At 38.6% G+C, this 20,868-nt stretch overlaps 1 pseudogene across 1 annotated transcript in view; it reads right to left on the reverse strand.

The window, feature by feature from the left end:
- Positions 1-3,618: 3,618 nt before the first annotated feature.
- Positions 3,619-20,868, reverse strand: part of LOC146465098 (uncharacterized) — a 92,015-nt pseudogene continuing 74,765 nt past the window's right edge. The window contains exons 4-8 of the transcript XR_014868371.1: positions 12,835-12,975; positions 11,194-11,537; positions 9,414-10,505; positions 7,907-8,165; positions 3,619-5,440 (exon numbers count right to left, since the gene is read on the reverse strand). The product of XR_014868371.1 is annotated as an uncharacterized LOC146465098 (transcript). The remainder of the gene's footprint in view (positions 5,441-7,906; positions 8,166-9,413; positions 10,506-11,193; positions 11,538-12,834; positions 12,976-20,868) is intronic.

Below are 20,868 nucleotides of genomic sequence, written 5' to 3' on the forward strand. Positions count from 1 at the left end.
GCTTAAAAATTTTCTAAATCCTGCAAAACACAAGTAAAACATTTCTCTATAGCTGTTACGTGACCATAAATATTGCGTGGAGGAAAGACAAATACATAACTTGTCACTGGTTTGACCGGTTTTTCCAGTTTCTTGAACTATTTCCGTGAATCTTTTTGTCACGCGTCTCAGCAATCGTTGATGTTTGAATTGAGTCAGAAAGCTATCATGTTACGTTCCGAGAAAATAAGCCTTTCGTTCTTCCTCATAATCGTAAGAAAACAATGTGCAATATGGCCTTGCAAAACCCACAATAGATTGTGAAATTTATTTGAGCAACAGACCAATAGAAACGTTCCTGTGTTAAAATGTTGGGCTGTGATGGGCGTTAAAACAAATTGTCCACGGCCACGGTTCTTCCAACATGAATTGCAGCACCATTGTTATCACTTTTCATTTGAAGATGACGAGGTTCCGTAACCTAGCAACCATGTAACCCCACAATAAATAACTTTGTCTGGGTTTGACCATACAAGCGTTTGCATGAAATGATGAATTGTCGGAAAGACGATTGAACTGCGGACAGAAAAACAAACAAACAACTTTCTATTCATAAACCAAAATATTTAAGAGTGTTCACTATTTGCACTTCAAAGCCAGTCAGCCGAACATGTTATCGATTTCAGTAATTCTCGGTTTTCACTGTCACGCTATTGAAAAAAAAATCGAAACCATTCCATGAATGAACTCAAGAAATTGACATGATATAGAGGATAAATGAATAAGGCATCTGTCCAAGTGTCAGGTCTGTGCGGCATTCCGTACTCGAGTTATTTGACAAAATGTTCCACATAAATTTATAGAGCTTAGTACGGAGACGCCATGTTTGTGTCCCTCTGAGGGGCACAAACATGGCGGCCGGAAATAGGAAAAAACATCTGGAGTTCACTTTTGCCGGAAAAGATGTTTGTTTGCCCTTGTGAATTTTCGAATGTTTAGATTAATATTTCTCCTCAAACTTAAATTGTTTAGAATGCTGAAAATCACCCGAAGAGTCATTTTTAAGATACGGAAAAGCTCTGTCACGGCCGTCCTCCTGATGTCACGCACGATGGAAACTCGAAAATTGAAACTGTTCTATTTTCAAAAGGAAGCACGACATCGAGCTAAGAAATTGTGAACAGACATATTTTTAGGTAATCTTTCCTTGAATGAAGGTAAAAATTTTGTAGGCCTCCCAGTTTTGAATTCTAGAATTTGGTGACGTCACGTGAAAACCAAGAATTGGGTTAACTTGAAATTGACTTCATTTGGCCAAGATATTTCTGAAACCCGACATTCTGACTAGCCGCACCGTAGAAGAATAATTGCTCGAGGGATTCATCTGTTGATTTACATGAAGTACTGAGTTCCGGATCAACAAGATTCATTTTGAAGAGTTACGTAATAGTATATGTAGTTCGATGCAAGATGTTGAGCTGAAAGGTCTTGTTTTGAAGTTTCAGGTCACTTGATTCGTAATTACTGATATAGATAATGTCTCAATTGATTGAGTGGTTTTAAAATGAGATTGTATTTATGCATTGCCGTGGGAGAGACTTGTTCCGCTCTTGCTTGTTCTTATGTACTGCATAATACCAATATAGTTTTTTGGAGGCCATGGTGGAGAGGTAGATGGATTCATCGCTTGATTACGAGGATAATTTTGTCTTTATCGCTTGATGTGGCTATATTAGTGTTGAAAGCGTTCAACAGATTCAGTTTCCAAGAATTTGGAATTGCGAGCCGCAGATATACCGATTAGCAAGATGCAGTCATTTTAATAGGATAAACCCTTGATCCCTGAAAAGGATCCAAATCGCATTCTGCCATTCTCAGAGACGATGGCAGGGACATGTTTAATTCCTTTTCTGAGTAGCTTCAGGGAGGAGGTAATGACTGCGTTGGAGGCTACTTTCCGAGACGCTTGTCACGGAATACGGGTCATCATCATCATCATCAATCTTTATTTACCCTCGGATTGTAGGGTAGCTTAATGCAGCTAATATCTCCGAACATTTTCCCACCCAACCATGATAATATACGCACAAAGACCAGACCACAACACCGGGAACTACGTCCCCTACTCTTTGCGAACAGTGAGTGGGTTCTTTAACGTACCACCGAGTTATTTACAAACAAGGATTGTGAGACGGGGCCTACGGTTTATCCGAGAAGACTAGAAAGTCTAACCATTTGCAGATGTCAGAGCAAAGGCAGCACTTTCTCCTCAGTTATTTAAAGACCCTGAGTGGTGGTCCGGCCGGGGTTTGAACCCGCGACCTCCCGCACGGTAGTCCGGCACTCTACCAACTGAGCTAACCGGTCGGCGGTGATGACCGGTCAATGTCAATGTCAATACGTATCTACGTGATCATCACTAGAGGCAAGCTATATTTTGTGCATGGAAAACCATGCAGCCTTTTTTTCCTACGACCCTTGCGGATACAATTGGCTTAGTTGTAGGAATAAACGCTGTTTACTTACCAAGAAACTGAAGTTTAATTATGAATTTATTACTTTACAAAGATTAATTACACAGCCATATGACATAAGGCCTTGATCAAAATAGTCTGAAAGCAGTTTGTGCATATTAAGGACGGTGCCTACTATTGTTACTGCGCATACGTTCTGCGCATCGCGAGATACTCGGGTTTCCTATGGGTGGTGCCTACTAATACAGGGATATTTTTGCACGGCTTAAAACTATACGGAGAAAGTAGAACTTACCAAATGCTTTTGGTATCTGAAAAAAAATTTTGGGGTAACCATGCATTTTTCAGAGATAATTAAGCTTCAATTTAGGAAAAAATCCCATACATTGCTTTACATTTTCGAGTTTTTTAGAGATATTAATGGTTAATAATCTCTGAAAAATGCGTGGTTACCGCCAATTTTCTTTTTGGATTCCAATAGCCCTTGCTAAGATCTGCTTTTCCCGCCTAGTCATAAACCGCGCAAAAATACTTCGGTATTAGTAGGCACCGTCCTTAAACACATCATCACTACATTACGCTGCCATTGCATACAGCCTTATTAGCTAATTAGCTAGCTTTCATTGGTCAGAAAGATGGCTTAAAAAAGGAATTGTATTAAGATGTATTGCCTTTCTTCAGTTCTCTAAAATAACAAATTCGTAAATTTTAAACGAACATTCACTTCTAAGGAAAAACCTAAAAGAAATTATTCAATTTTGCTATCATGCAATTAGCACTAATTGCAATTTTCTGTTTTTTTTTTCCATTTCAATTTTAGTTTTCATGTAGTGATACAAGTTTATTAGTGTTAAGCACTATTATGTTTTACCTTACTAAAAAGTAACGCTATACTACTAATACCACTAATATGTACCAAAAATTGTCAATGAGTGACAGAAGGATTGGATCGGAATGGATTGCAACTTCGTTGCAGCCTAACATTTTCTCAAGTTCTCGCATTTTCGTTCCAAAATACGCTAGAAAAGATCATGATTTGCTCCTTTCAAGAATTCAGTTTGTGTTTTAGAATTATTTCGTAAGTAACTGAGGACATTGTTGCATCATTTTTATCAAAACAGGTCAAAATCCGGGAAAACTTCCCAGTTTTTATTTTTTTTAATCAAATAAAGCTTTTTCGTCGAAATGGTTCTCAAACAAAATGAAGCTGTGTTGTCCACAGATGTCAAAATTTCAACTTTCTACCAAAAAAGGAAACCTGATTCGTAAATATGAAAGTTTTTGACCAACTAATCAGTCTGAAATCAAACTAAAGTACGAGTAAGAAATTAGCAAATGTGAAACTGACTTTGTAAATCATTGGATCTTTTGTAAAACATCCTGAAGCTGTTATTCGGAAAAAAAACATCAACTTGTTTAATAGGATGGATTGCAAGTAATTAAACTTGTTAGAAGTACTTCCAAACTTCCGAAATACTCATGCTATTGTGTTAAATCGATCCATTAATAAGCTGCATGCAGATCAGTTAAAATTTTCAGCCAACTTAAAGTCTTATTTTCCCTACAATTTTTAATAACATCATCCTTTCTTCCACTGCTTCATATTCTTCGTAATTCTAAGAACTGGCAAACAAGCATCTATAAACTTAAACAAGTATCACACAAAATACGTTATAAAGCTAAAAAAGCTAAAATGTAACAAGAACGTGACATTCAATGGTACGCTTCTCCCTCCAATTCTGAGGCGTAAGTTTGTGTATCAATTCTCTTGGAAGCTTCAATACAAGCCTTGAGCAATGCAAGAAATACATCTTTCGCCAAAGGCGGATCCAGGAATTTTCGCTAGGCAGGGTCTAAATGTTTACCTTCATAATGTAGGTTCTATAATGGAAAACGCATACCTTGTGGTGGCAACGTATCTACAACGTTATTCTACATAAACGGATTGGTTTTGCATGCAACATTAAAAGTATCCCGAAGATACCTTTCTTTGGCTGACAAACACTTCACCCAACTTTTCCTCATTGTCAATTGGGCAATGTCAACAACTTGACAGAAATGCACTAACTCAAACTAGGTCCTACCAAACGCTTTTCGTTCAAAAGCAGTGAGTTGTTGTCAATTAATATCTGATGACCTTGGTCTAAAATGTGCCCTTTTTTAGTATGAATCTAGCCACTGCCTTGCCAAGGGTACATTTGATCATTTGAAAACTAAATACAAGTTCAAATTTAAGTAGAGGGATTCAGTGTCCCTGGAACGTGCTCATCGATTTCCCTAAACTCCGATGAAATTGGCCATTGCAGCTTAACGTAAATGTATCAACTCAAGCGTAGGTCCTTTCAAACACTTCTCGTTCAAAAGGAGTGAATTGCTGTTTACTAATTTCTGATAACCTTGGTCTTAAATGTGTCCTTTCTTAAGTATAAAGCGATCAACTGCCTTGCAAAGGGTACTTTTGCTGATTTGAAAACTAAATACCAGTTCAAAATTAAGCAGAGGGATTCCGTGCCCCTGGAACATGCCACTAGATTTGTCAAACCTCCAGTGAAATAGGCCACTGCATCCTAAAAGTCAGCTGGAGCTTCGTGGTCTTCTTCGAAGAAAGACACAATCAGTTTAGCTTCATTTTTACATGACTCGGCTGTTGGGCGTTCCTCTGGATTTCCCTTCCAACATTTCTCCATCAGCTCTTTCCAGCAGTCAGGAGGCGGCTTGCACCCTCTCACATCTGCTGGGCGATAGCCTTCATCCACCATTGCGAACAGTGCTGGCAGCGTCTCCACCGGAATAAGGGCCCGCTTCCCATACCACATCTCCCACAAGATCATTCCCAAGCTGTAGATGTCGGCTTGGCTGTTGTACAGTTGGGAATGAAACACTTCAGGGGCCATGTAAAGAGGCGTTCCAGCGAATGTACCTAGGATGTCCTCTGCTTGTTTAGCCAGGCCAACATCAGCAATCTTCACTGAGTTCTCATTTGATAGCTTTAATGGATGTAAAACGGTTTATTAGTGTTTTGTTCCAGTGGCAGATCCAAACTTTCAGGTAACTGGATGGGGGATAGGGGTGTACTTCTGTTGATAACTCCATACTATAGAGTGAATTGTTAGCTTACTTTATCGTGAGTATTGTAAGTAATGTAAATACTGTTAGTATTGTAAGTAGTGTAGGAGTAGTAAGTATTGTGAGCATTGCAAGTATTGTTAGTTTTGTAAGTATGGTAAGTATTGTTAGTACTGTAACTACATTAAGTATTGTTAGAATTGTAAGTATTGTAACAATTGTATGTGGTGTAAGTAGTTTTTATTTTTGTAAACATTATATTCTGAGTCACGTTAGACTAATATAAATTATAATAATTTCATCGGGCATTGCGGCGTATTTTGCGGGCTAAAATGAAGAATTCAGCGGGTTAAAATATATTTTAGCCCGCTGCTCTGAGCCAATAAGAAAGAAGAAAAAAAGGTAGCCAGCCAATCAGAATTGGAAGCCATTCAACTGTTCGCGCCGTTTTCTTGTTTGTTTGACTGGGAGCGCTGCCATCTGCAAAGAGATTGTTTTGAGCTACAAAATCGATGGAAAACCTAACGAAGAAGCAAATTCTCAGTCGTCTGAGCTAGATGAAGAGGACTTTAATACAGAAACTCGTGGGCGATGGGTGGAAATAATGCCTGTAGTAGCTCCACGACCGGAGGCGAGGTGAATGTAACTTGTCTTCTTTGAGCGAAACCAGCTCAGTTAACTTGCACAATTAATTTTAACAGTCGCAAGAGACTATTTCTTCGCAGTTTACAAAATTCTGTTATTTTCCTTTTGAAAACTTAGAAGCAAAGATTCTTATGACAAAATTTGCGGTGTTCTACCAAAGTTTTAACTTTATCATGTAACAACGAAAGCTTTTGCACAATAAAATAAACGCCGACGTGATTCCGGCAGCGTTCACAGAAGATATCGCGATCGCTTACTGTACTGTCTTTGATTCCTTTTATGAATGCCCTCTGAAATTATTATAATAGTAATAGAGTTGATGTTCTTGGGCGTAAATATGTTTTTGGCCCTTCTCAGAACTCATTTTAGCCCTCGCCTGCGGCTCGGGCTAAAATGAGCCTGAGTCGGGCCAAAAACATATTTACGCCCGCGAACATCAACTCTATTGTTATATTGTAAAAAAAAGTGGGGGCCCACTCTCAAAGGCTCGACTTGCTTCTCTACTAGGCTGGTTTGGTCTAGAAATAAGGGAAGTCACGGTGGGGCAGGGATATATTGGCCACTGTGTTCTGTAAACTGCTGAAAGTAGGTTGCAAGAGAGATCCATTTTTTTTAGTTGTTTTTTGTTTGTTTGTTTGTTTACATTTAAACCTCACCTCCTACTTCACCCATATACCGGAACAAAGGGAAGAACTCGGCTGTTGGTTTTGCATCTCTTTTCAGAAATGTACTTCACATTTTGTCAACCACAAAGAACAGTATTGCTCATCCTATCTGTATAGAATTTCTTGTTTCATTACCGCCCCCACGAACGCACGCGTAGTGAAAAACATTGTACTTCTGTTTTCAGGCTAGCTCGGCAGAGAAGTGATTGGTCGTTTTTTTTAAACAAGTTTCGTGGTCCCTTTTCTTAATGCATGAAATCCCAAGCTTACTCATCCGAAACTGATGCCGTAAAGAAAACAAGCTAGGATCCTTAATTTACACATCTTACGAATTTCTTTCAGTTTGCGTAACAACCATTTTACATGGTACTGCGTAAAGATCCTTTAAAGAGGCTAGAAGCGGAATTTTTTCTCGTCTTGTAAAATTTCGATCAGACATTCAACGCATTCTTTTTGGAATCTGTAAAAACTCCCTAAGACTACTTTCTTTACGGACCCTCGTAAAGGTAATGTTCACACTAGCTGGTTAACAACGACCGACGAACGAGATATTTGTGCGTTCTTAAAATACTATATAGGCAGTGGTCACATTTTCTTTATAGATGTTTTGCTGTTCGTGAGGGACGTTACCTTCTGGGCTCTGCTAGAAATGCCAATCATAATTAAGATTTGGCAGGGTTTGGCGGTTTGGCAGGGTTATAACTAGCCTCGAGCAAGCTCTCTTGGGCTTGCTCGCAGGCTAGGCTATAACCTAGTCGAAGCCTTGTTTTCGTATCAGAGGGTATCCTGTTTCTATAACGAGGGTTACGTGTTACCTACTGGGACGAGAGGGAAGGGGACGGATTCCTTCCTCTCTACGTAACTGGGAGATCATTTATTTAATGACTGTGAAACTTAGAGCGAAAATAATACGTCCAAAAATTTCGTCTTTGATGTATGATAACGTCACACTTAGAGGAAAATACATCATGACTTCCAGTTGGTGGTTGTCTAAGTAAAAAGTTTGGGATATTTGAAGTTAAAGAAAGGGGATTGAAAGGATTGTTTGTTAAAAGTCCAAACAACCATGATACGTACCAAGATGTTTTCCAACTTGAGGTCCCTGTGGACAATTCCTTGCTCATGTATGTAGGCCAAAGCATCAGTGATCTCTTGTACCCAACGGCATGTCATTCTGACGACATTAGGGTCTTCGGATTTTCCTGGAGCGGACTCAAAGATGTGACTCTTTAAGTCACCTTTGCACTTTTCCATCACCAAGATCACTCGTACGGTGTCTTTCTTCCTTAGCAATGACATTCCATAAAACTCTACAATGTTTGGGTGGTTTAATTTCCTGCAAAATCAAAATAAACCCGTTGTGTTAATTATTTACCTGATCACATGAGAATTCTGTTATTGAATTGTATGTAAGTACACATGTACAAAAGACATACATGTTTGCATCAATAGAATTTATCGCACACTGTGATTTTACTTTTTTATGATAGGCAGTACATAAAAGTTCCGTAAGTCAAGTTCTAATTTAAATCCCCTGGCCAGAGAGTCAGAATAATGTTTTTCCACAAAAGCAACCAAATTTGTAAAGCAGTTATATCTCGTAAACTCGTTAAAAAAACTTTTGACAAAGACTTATTTGAATTTCTAATTGGACTTTTTTAACAGCTGCCTGATACTTGCCCAATATACACCAGCTGTTAATAAGTATGATTGGATAAACTTAGCAGAAGTCTAATCGAAGTTATTAAAAACTGCATCATTGTATAATGCAATTCGAGGGATTTGATTGGCTTAGCGGCCATGGTATATGAGCAATTATACCATGGCCGAGAAATGGCGACCATTAAATTGCCTTCTGGTCGTTCTTGCACAGCGAAATCAGCAAGATCTAGCAATATTTCTCGGTTGTTTTTAATAAAACAATTATTCCACTTGCGCTTGTTGGATATGAGATGATTATAGCCAACTCGGCGCTACGCGCCTCGTTGGCTATCTATCATCTCATATCCAACGCGCGCTCGTGGAATAATTGTTAATTAACCAATTTTTTTAAAATATGCCTCGTTCTTTTCTACCCGTGACCACGAAATCCATGCAACCATTTCTATCCTCACTAGCGACTTACTAGTCGCTTCCTAAGTCTCTCACGACTAGATTTCGAGCGAGTCAAGTGGACTCCCTTTCCTTTCTACTTACGACCAGGAGTTATAAAAATATGATGGTTGGTCGTGATAACAGTTTGTTGATCGTAGCATATTTTGAATTGATAGTTCTTGTTTCATGCCACACTCCACGTGACAGCTAGGTCTTGTGTGACTTTATATTACATGGATACACTCTTTTCTTTTTCAAGTATATTACTTTTTCGGCCCAGGGTGAATATTCTTATTTTTCCGCCGATGTTAGGCTGAAAATATACTTGTGAATATTCTTAGATTATAGCCGTTTAGTTAAAAAGATATCATTGTATTGTATTTGCAGCCTCGATATTCGTATAAAACAAATTCTTATATAAAAAAGAGTATATATGATGACCTTTGAATTATTTCCCCCGAAAAAGTTCAAAAGCCCCTAATTTGCTTACCTCAAAGTTTCCATCTCCTTCATGAGACTGCATGCATTACGGGCATCAAGCACGTGACTGCGCACACCTTCAATGCTACCGTTTTCGCGTTTCTATTTCTTGACATTGTTCCTTGATAAACTGCAGCGAACGCGCCACTGCCAAGAAGGGACGAATAATCCTCTTTCCATTCCAGCTCCTCAGCACTCACGTCGACGGCACAAACTTCTTTGATTCCAAACTCCATCAGTCGTCCTCTGAATTCAGACCCACGGTCCATGGTCGGTCGATAGAGATCCTGTACTTCTTTCTTCGTGCGCGACTCATCGATAAGTTCTCTATAGAGCATCTTGTCTGCTTGTATCAGCTCTGGAATGCGGGACTCGATTTGTTTTAGGAAGAGCTCAGCGTGTTTAAATTGTTTTTGTACCATCAACACAAGGTTATCTTCGTGCGTAGCAGTAGCGAGACAGTCAGCAGCCAATTGGCTGAATGTATTGCACCTGTAGGCCGGGTAGGATTCCTTGGTGCTTTCCATCATGTCCAGCATATCCCTTATTTCTGGGATTATGTGTTCTCTCCCAAAAAAAATAAGAAGGTACCAGACCCTGACGTCTATCGGTAAATTAATTTTAACGAGGCCATCAACTGTCGCGGCAATCTGTAATTTCTGGAGCTGTTCCTTAACAAAGCTGTAGCGCTGCTGAAAATATTGCAAAAGGTCTCGACGAGCATTTGTAAATACCCGGTGTTCTTCTTCCCACTCCTGTATGATTTCTTGAAACCGTCTTGATAGTAGAATTTTGGACGCTGGGGGGTGTCTCTCCGAACATTCCCAGTTCCCAGTGTGGAATTTCAGGGTGGCATGTTGTAAAGCGAGCTATCACTTCTGCAGATAACAGGTACTTGGAGAGCCGCTGCACCGTATCATCGATACGCTCTTTTAAATATTTCCGAAGATCTGCCATCACTTTGTCTTGCTGTTTGTCAATCGCATCCAATCGATGAAGAATCTGTGTTATCATCTCGCGGGCTTTTTCACGGTCCCTGCAGGCATTCATCACAAACGCTTTTGCTTGAAATACAATTCGAGAAAGAAGGTAATCAAGCCATCTACAACAATAAATAACATACATTATAAAAAAAATATTCCCTAAAGTTAGAAAACAGACGTAAAAATGCCCTTTAACTGGTTGGATTTTCACCTCTCGGAAGCATTAGCTGCACTTAAATATAAAACTCAACGCGACTACTCTACCTTCGCGGTAGAATTCTCTCAATTTTTATTTTGGTGTTTATTCACTGAAAAATAAAAACTGACAACGCATACAATGAGAATGGTGTGAGGAAAAATGAGCCGCAAGACATGCGGTTGTATTGACTGAGTTGTGTATTAAAAGATGAGAAAACGGTTATGAGGAGAAAGCCCAAAGCACACTCTGATTTTGTTCTGGCTGGTTCAAGCTTACAACATACGTCCACTGAAGGCCAGCTTTAAATGCTCTCCTTCTGTTGTGCCAGGCTTGTTGAAAATCTTTGTTTCACGAATAGGATTCAACTTTTTCAGACGCCGAATTTCTAAAGTCTAGTTTTAATAAAAGTTCTCGGTACATTTGTAAGATTAAGTACACAAAAAACTGTATCTAAAAAGTTATTTATGAATTAAGTTTGGAAAACGATTGAAGCAAGTTCTGTCACTGTCGTGTATTTTGAAAGAGCTTCCCGTGCTTACATCACTGAAACAACTTGCATGGTCTAAATACAACTCGTTTAGTTTTACAGACAGACGCACAGTACGTACCTCCAGTGAATTTCCAGTCTCATTTCAATGCTTTTCAAGATCACGCTCTTCATACCATCCATTAGGGAGGAAAAGTCTTCGGTAATGTAACCGCAGGTTTGGACTTTAGTTGCGTTCTTGGTTGATATGTAGATAATTTGTGACTCTAGATCAATTCCAGGCCAAATCTTTTGCAGTTTCTCGGTCACGTGATTTTTTACGATTTCTCTTTCCTTCGGGGGCACTTGATCCCACTTGTTGCAAACAAATAAAGCACACTTTGATAGCAAATGCTCTTGTAACAAGTGTTCCTGTTCTCCAACTCCAGGCGACACTTTCTGTACTTCTTGTAGCAACTTTTCAAGCTGAAAATCATAAATAACGGGGGAATGATTGCACAGTTTAGTCTTTCTTCTTTGATAGTTAGTTTTATAGTTATATAGTAGCGGACAAACATAGGCAAAAATTTCCCAGAGAAGTAGACATGTTTCAAGTGACCTCAACCAGCTGTTAAAAAAGCTAAAACTTTGCAGAGATGTGAAAAGGAAGGAAATATCTTCCCAAATATGTCGACGATGGAAATCTGGTAATGGTGGGTAATCGATCACAAATCGCGGTGAATCGAATAGATTTGAGAAAAATACAAGTGAAATTCTTTCCGATTATACTCTTATTAAGAGGATAAAATTCCATGTTTGCAGTAGTCTAGAAATTTGCTTGAAATTAAACTTGTTGCCCTTTTCTCAGTCTACGTGATGCTCGCTCACGAAATGTCTTGGTTATTGTATAAAACAAAAAGATTTCATTTTGCGTGGCTCTGTACTCTGATAACTCACAGAAGACGTCAAAACGTGGTAGAACATCAGTCACGAGACGCGCCTGTGGCTCGTAGCATACTTCTTTGTTTTCACCACGTTTTTACGTCATCTGTGCGCTATCAGAGTACAGACGCACGACAAAGTGGAGTATCTATTTGTAAAAAAGAAATATCAGCTCAGCTATATTAATTCTGCTTTATCCCGCCTTTCTGTGATAACAGACAAGAAACTGGCAGATGGTCAAAACAGTATCTATGCACATTGCCACCAGTTCAGTCAGTTCAGTCCATTGTGAATTACAACATTTCTTAGCCTTATCTGCTCTTGGGGGAGGGGGGAGCGGAGGTTGGATTCTGCCGGCGGCGAATTTTAACAAGTACTGCACCTTTTTAAATAATCGAGCAAACTTTTATGTTCAGTTTAGCTCATATTAGTGTTCCTTTATTGGTTTTGATTACCTAACGGTAATTTAATTCTGGCGCTTTCCTGAAGAATTGGGGAAATCCAAGGTGATGGATCCAAGAAGGCTGCCATTTGTCAATTATGACGTAATTAACACGTTAAATGATGTCATCAGTTCTCGATCTAGACCACAAAGGAGACTTCTTTGGACGTTCCAAGTGGCATTGTCATAAAAGTAATAGTGCCTTCGGAACAGGGAAGACCAGTTGCTAATAGATTAATCTCTAATTGGCTGTCAACCAAGAACAACAGTAAAGACAATATCGTAAAAAAGTCCAATCGTGACTCGCGCACGAAGAACTTGGCGCCGGCTTCATATAATTGTTTCAGGACATAGATAGGTTGCTTTTTGCCAGATATATAGTTGTTGATAAATACTTACTCTATCTTTCTGAATTCCACCAGCGTTTGTACAGTTGATAACATAAATGAAGGCAAAGGCCTGAGGAAGATACTGGATCACCATTTCGTCCATCTCATCAGATTCTCCAACTCCTGGGCTGTCAATAATCACTACACCATTCTAAAAATAACACAGAATGAAATAAAAATATCTCTGCAGGGCACTACTGAAAACCGCCAAGGCGAGTGGGCTCCCCGGATAATTGTTGTTGTTATTATTATTATTATTATTATTATTATTATTATTATTATTATTATTATTATTATTATTATTATTATCAAACAAGTACGAAAATAATGAATAAGAAAAATAAAAGACAAAGTCTTAAAAACAAACAATATCAAATTGTCCGTTTCCATCTTGGCTTTTCTTGGGTGATTTAATAATTGCATCAATTATTTCCAGTCGATAATGAGCAACAAAAATTGGAGCGACAAAAAATTGTCAGGATGTTTTTATTTGCTCAGTAATACCGAAAAGCCAGCTGAAAATTTCAGATCAATTTAAATTAAAAGATAGCCTGGGGGGGTACTCCCGCGAATTTGGGATAGGGGTGTGCAGCGAAGTTTCTTGAACCCTTACCCTATTTAAGGGCTGCAAAGGCGAAAACTAATCCCCTTGTAAAGGCCCAAACCTAGAAAATGACACCCCATTAGGCGGGCGTTTTCACACTTCATTATTAGATAATACAATTTAGCTACCCTATCTAAGGGCCACACTAGTAATACCGTAACAAAAGGGTAAAAAAAGATACCCTTTGTAAGGACCGAGAACCTCAAAAACCATACTCTATTCCGCGGCACGTACCTATATAGCCCATATATGGAAGTACCCCCCCCCCCCCCCCCTCCGGGGGGAAGATAGAGAAGTAAGACAACAACAGAAAGAGAATAAGCCCGCCATCATCACCATCTTTAATTATAATTTTCATTATCATCATTATTATTATAAAAATAAGCAAACTAAGAAAAAACTATTGCCATCGTCATTCTGTCAAAATCTTCTGACCGCCATTATCACAAGCTCTACCGAGTTCATATTTTGTCTTATTCAGCATGACAGGATGTTTGTTCTTAACCGAAGATAAGTAGGTTCACATCAACATTCCATCCTTCGAAAAGATAAAAACATTTAAGCGATTATTTACAACGATTCCAGCCACACACAGTCGAACACTTTCTTGCCCTCTAAATTTGTCTCAACACAAAGTTGAAGAGTACATGGTACGTGAAAACGAGACTGCGCCAAAGGGAGACTACGTGCGCGGAAACAAGACCGAGGGGTCGGCCCCGGCAAAGACCGAGATGAGATGGGGCGAGGTGCACTTGTTAGTCCACGCTCTGACATGAGCGTAAAACTGATCTAAAATTTTTTGTGCTGATAAGACCCGACCACAGGAATCCCAATACCAATAACAACATTAGAATGATATTTTCCTATGTCGATGTTAGTTATAAAGTGCTGTATCTGGTGTGGCTACTCTTTTTTATGAAATTAAACTGAAGCTTGGTTACTTAAATTTAACTATTCTACCTGCCACAAGAAGAAAATACTCCTTCTGTTCCAGTTGTGCTGTGTGATTTGTCATATTTTCTTCAACATTGCCTACGTGCTTCTGTAACAGATTTAAAAGCTGTTCATCTATTGTATCCAGGAAGTCCTTAGCTTCGGCGTAAAAATCCACTAAGACTTGTCTTTTCCTTTCATCTTCATTTTTTGCTTCTGATAAAATGGAAAAGGCCTAAAACACAGTCAAACGTATGGTAGATTACAAGGTATAGTCTAAATTCGGGATTGGACTCTTGTTTCTGGAACAGAGACTCTAAGCTTTTAATTATCAACATATTATTATCAGTTATATATTTTCTGGTATTATTATATGGCTGATTAATCATTATTATTATTATTATTATTATTATTATTATTATTTTGCATCCGTTGTAACTCGCGCTCTGATTGGCTTATTTGAATGAAAGATTCTCCTGTGATGCCCACGAGCAAAACACAACGAGGAAGTTTGCGTTTACTGTGTACTGAAATACTAATATTCCATGCGATACATTTTATCGTTATACAAATATTTCGGTATTCCAGTAGAACGTTCACCCTTTTTTGTGTTCTCTGTCCTTCGCATAGCCGTTGGCGTTAGGAAGGCTAAGAATGACGTTTACGGCAAACGGCAAACGTGAGATATGACCACGTGACCATGTTTATCCTGTATTTGCCGCTTGCAGTTTCTCTGTCAAATCGAGTAGTTTTTCATTAGCATCAAAGGCCAGAATTAGTTTGCACTATTCTCATCTTTGTACTCTTTATTTCAAGAAAACATAAACGCGAATCTTGTGTTTGCCGTTTGCCGTAAACGCGATTCTTAATCCCTCTAAAGTCATATCAGTAGCTCGCAGGCTTTCCAAAGACAAAACACCTTTCTGGCACCTTAAAAACTGCTTAATCGCTCTCTCCAGGCCAAAATTAACAATATGCAAGAAAAGTTTAGTCGGCCAACATTAGGGTACGCGAGAACTCGCGAGTATCGTGCAACAGAAGTCCTTTTGATTGGCTGATGCGATGACCGTGAATCAATCAAAAGAGTGGGTGGTAGACTTTCTCAAGACGTCCAGGATTCTGCCAAGGGAAACTAAAAGATAAAGAGCCTGATCGCAGAATATTAATTAATATTAGCAAATGGAAATTGCCAGCCCTAGGGTGAGACGTTTTCAACACGAAATACAATAAGATTTACTAAAAATTACATAAAAGCTTTTCACGTCACTTTTTAGAATGAAATAGTCCATTTTAAGAGCATAGTTTAGTTAAATTCAGGTAAAACGGGCAACGTTCTCTTTGAACTTGTCTTGCAACAAAGGTGCATTGTAAGTTGCGATTGTTTGTTGCCCGTGTTAGCACCTCCGCGCGCAACAAATTTTCATGTTGCAGAAAGTAGATAGAGCGTCCACTTTCTGCAACATGAAAATTTGTTGCGCGTGGAGGTGGTAATACGGGCAACCAACAATCGCAACTTGCACGGCAACATTGTTGCGCGACAAGTTATACCTGGATTTATGAAAAAATAGCCCCCAGAAATTGGACACATTTTGAGACTTTCTAGGCTGAGGGAATATGCTAGTCATTAACAAGACTTCAGTTACGGTTCATCACAAGAAAGTAAGGTCAGAATATATTATGCAAGAGAAAAGAGGGGCTTTTCTTTCGAATTAGACATGACATTGACATCTGAGTGAAATGAAACATGACCTGTGATCCGACAAAACAAGTGTAACATTTGGCAATTATTAACGGCGCCAACGCATCTTAAATCTCACCCCAAACCCGATCTTTTAGCGCCCAAGTCTAGTTTTCTACAACAGAATCGGCTTAATCGAAGCAAGAGAGCGTTTTAAATTGATTTTTCGTCTTCATTTTATATTCATAACGCAACGCGAATCACGCCAAACGAACATCTGGAAATTATTTCGACTCAAAATCGCACTTCTCGACTAATCGATCACTAGCCTAACAAAGCTACAGTTATAAGGGTGAAAAATAATCGAATAGCTTTCCAAACTCACGCTTTTTGAAAATCTTGCTCGTGTTTCGCCATGTTACTTTAAGTCCCAGATGTTGACAAAAATATTTGAACGGGGAACAACATACAGCGGTTTTCAGCAAGAAAATAAACTAAGTCTTTGGCCGGGTCAAAAATTTCAGATGATTTCACGCTGCCTGACTAAAAATCATCTCTAAGACCTACTTTCTACGGCCAAAGACTGTAACTCTTCAAGCAAAGCTCACAATATGCAACCCTCAGTCTCTGCCCGAAAAACTGAAAATTACCCGTTTAGCTCAAAAGAGAACTACAATCATCGACAAAATGTTTTGGGAAGGTTACTCAACAAGGCTACAGAAAGTGGGTATGAAATAAAGACATCGGCACGTTCATTACTTTTGTATGTTGAGGCCTTTGTTTATCAGTTCCCCTTCCCCCTTGCCCCCCTGTTCAATGTTGGACTCCCCACAATTCATATATGCGTAAAGATTCACTTTTGAAGCTCAACATTGAAACAGGGGAGGGGAGGAAGGTCGAATCGAAGTAGAACTTTGGGATCTTCCCAAGATTTTTTTCGTCGATTGTCTGCCAAAATGGGGTGTGGTCGTCGGGTCTCTAAACTTAATGAAAGTTTTCTAGGAACATTTTGCACACCTCATTTCTAACATTTGAGGCGAGTTACAGTTTATGTTATGTTGTTCTCCATGTTTCCCAAAGGAATGGGTTTCTTTTTGCAATTAATGTTTACTTTAAAAGAAGTGTAGTTTTCTAAATACCTTCATGTGAAGCATATTCTTATCACTTATTGCTATTGCCTTTGATATGACTGTAAACCACAAAGTTCATCGCGGAACAGAATGCAAGTGTCCATTTTCAGTCTTTAATATTATTTTAGGGTGGTGAGGGGAGGATGTGCGGATAGTTACATCAGTCGATAGAGACACTAATCTCGAGGAGTGGCGTGGTGTCCGTGTCATTTAGTGTTTACAATATGGCAAGCCTTAGTGACCACCACGTTAGGGAGCGCGAGTGGCTACTAGTGCATTTAATAACCTATAGTAAAGCAGATCTAGAGAAAAAACCAATAAGAGAAGCCTTTTCCAAAGTACGGCTGACGCGCCAATTGTTTTTAATAAAGAAGGGGCAATTTGCCACTCAAACACCGCAATGATGAATGTCCGTTTGCAATATAATTTTTCCATTTCTGGCGACAAATTCCCCCAGCAGAAAAACTACAATTAGTGCCTTGTGGACATTGCTTTGCTCAACTGATTTCCCAACACAGTAATTGACTTCCTGACAACCGCAACATTACCAACTGGATCTCCTTATCGCTTACATCAATACTCCACCGCCGAGAACAACATTACTCCATTTTTGTTTTATTAAAATAGGGTATTTAAATATTGCCAAAACTAAAGTAAGCACATTTTCTAAATCTACTTTAGCTAGTGAACACTGTAGTGTTCCAATCTATAAAATCATTGCTCTTTTAAGGTTGAAATGGGACATTACTCCATAAATGTGCATTAAATTAAATTGCTTTGAGGTATTTGTTATTCAAAAAGACAAGCGTTTGTGGAGTATTGTTGTGAATGTCGGTAACGGCAGGGTGATTTGACAGATTAATGACATGTATGAAGAATTCAATGACAAATCAACACATTTGCATGAAAATTGTAGCAAAAAGAGAGCAAGCTTGCCGTATTTTTAAGAATTTTCCTATGGAGTAATATTGCTGTCGTTTGTTTACATCTCTCAAAGATAATTGTGATTGACAGGTGACGCTATAAAAAAGCGGACTAATTCAAGTAACAGTTTGTTATCGTTCCCTTAGGGAAAACCCACTTTAATCTTATAATTAAAGTAGGAGAGCTATAATTTTCGTTTCATGTTTGATCAGTATGATGACGTTCGGTACTAAGACTAAAAAAGTGCAATAGGTTGGCGGGTAAGGCATAGCATAACGCTATTACTTGTTAGCCCGTATTGGAAGGATACTATAGGCACAAAGTTCAATGATCTATAAAAGCGAAAGCAATGAAAGCATGTATTGGTGCTACATATTTTATGCACAAAAGAATTGTTTTAGGCCCATCACTATATTTAATAATTGAAACTACACCTTGAACGTTTATACAACCGAATTTGTCTGGCTTGTCACGCTCATATCTTGTCACACTATCATCAACCAACAATAATATGTTCTATGCATTTCGTAAAATTAATGTTTATTAATGTAAGATACCGGCAATAGATGGGAGACTATTTGTACACATGTAAAACATAACCTCAACTGTCCATCTTAAAAGCTTCAGATGTTATAACGACAAACAGAACTTTTTTCATTTTCATACAATTCTTAGGTAGGAAGCATTTTAGACGAGGCAGGAACTGCACTCGTAAGACTTCTTATTCTTCCCCCACTAGACTTCATCAGAATGTCCTCGGTAAAACGTTGCTTAAGGAAGCCAAACAAAACGCTAGGTCAAATGACTTAGTTCTGAGCTCAGAGCGCGCGCCGAAATCAAAGCCAAATCGTTGTGCGGTGAAAAGACGTTCGAGAGAGAAAGAGTGGGGCTAGGTTAGCAAAACAGGGAGGGAGGAAGGGGAGGGAGGGAGAGAGGGGAGAGAGAAAAAACTATTTTCATTTTGTAAATGTCTGTTAATGTATGCTTTCTACTTATTGACTTGGAATTTCAAGAAAAATGCCAAAAAAAATAACAAATAATTGAATAAAATCTCACGAGGAAAACTAACAAAAGGCAATATTTCTGGAGCCGATGTTTTCACAAATCCAGGTATCGTTAAAAGAAAACATTGCCCGTATTACTTGGCCTTTATTGACGGCTGCAAGCAACTAAATGCCTTGTTTTCAATTGAGCGTTTGCTGGGTTATCAGAGTTAGAATAGGTAGAACAAATGTATTTTTTCCATTTGTGATAGCCTAGCAACGAGCGAGGAAAGTTGATACCTAGAGCCGGGCGAGAACCTGGAAAAAGGCTACCACTCATCTAGCTTGCATGCAGTAGTGATTGCGTCATATCACTTTTTCGTTTCTCGGAGAAAAGCATTTGAAAATTGTTTTGCTCGCTGATGCTTTTCCTTCTTCGCCTGTGAAAAAGTTGTAAACAGCTTATTCGACAGAGGACAAGACTACGTTTGTGGTTTGGCTCAAAACAGCCAGAAAAGAGGGATTTGGTAAGTGTTACATGTAATCAGGTTTTATGTACACTGCTTCAAACAAAAGTTTTCTTCCAACTGTTGTGTTGAACTTAGTTTGTAGATAACGTTAGTTTACCAATCAGAGTTCAGTTGACAGCAGTTTCTAAGCGAAAACAGTCACGACCATATAAGCTTATAAAAATTAATTAATGTCGCCCATAATAACCTTTTTGTAGAAAATAACACGTCATTTTACGCCGGTCTGTGATGCATATTTATACGAACGTAAACTTGAAATTCGTCGTATTCTTAGCAAAGGTTTACAATTTCCTTGCTAAGCAACATTTTGAAGATTCTCCACTTTACTAAGTTACGTCTAGAAATTTTATTAACTTTCTCCTTTCCTTTCTACCTCAGGGTTGTTTAAAATTTTTAACTTGTTAGCTATTTGCGAGTGCTTTCATGCATCCTTTTTCCTTATACATAATTTTTCTTTGGCATGTGTTGATTAGAAAGAACAATTACAGTGCAAATTGGCTATCGTTTGATAATTTCAAGTACTCATCTACACAGCAATTAGAATTATAAGGACAAACGTAAGGAAATAGTGTGCAAAGCTGGAGCTCATTACCTCTCGCTTTAACTGTGCTTACAATGAACTTAATTGTGAACAAGTGTGAAATGAGTTAAAATTACATCGATTTTATTAAGATTTTCATGTTTATTAAGATTTATAGTTATTTCACTACAGCCAACCTCACTGAATGGCTTGTCCCAAGCTTTTCGGCTCTCCATCTTCCGGGGGGTGTGTGTGTGTGTATGTAATATTTTTGGTAAGGACTTGTCAAACAACCTTATTTACTATTGTCAATAGGACTTTTTGGGGTTGTGTTCTGCCCTAATGTTTGCATCGACCACAACATCCCGCACGAACGCCTCCAGGCGTCTTATTTTAATTAATGATAGTTAAGTATCGGATGCTTGGACAAATTATATCATTTGTAATCATGATTATCACCAAGTTTTGTTCGGTATTTTTCTTCTTCCTTCTAGTACTGCATACTGTGAATTATTGCTGCAGATGTTACGTTCGTGCGGCTTGTCTTTATTCTTTCCTGTAATTGTTTGCAAGAACAATCGAGATGTGTCTTTCGGTCATTGAGATGGAACAAGCATCATTTGCTGACAGTAGGGTGTCCATTGAAAAGGTCACCCCGCAAGCTATTTACTTCGGAAAACGTAGTAACCGAAAAAATAAATTAAGTTCGATAAGCGACTCTGTGTCGCTTCGTTAACAATGA

Source organism: Pavona decussata, unplaced genomic scaffold (genome assembly GCF_977016875.1).
Source record: "Pavona decussata unplaced genomic scaffold, jaPavDecu1.1 SCAFFOLD_157, whole genome shotgun sequence".
Classification (NCBI taxonomy): domain Eukaryota; kingdom Metazoa; phylum Cnidaria; class Anthozoa; order Scleractinia; family Agariciidae; genus Pavona; species Pavona decussata.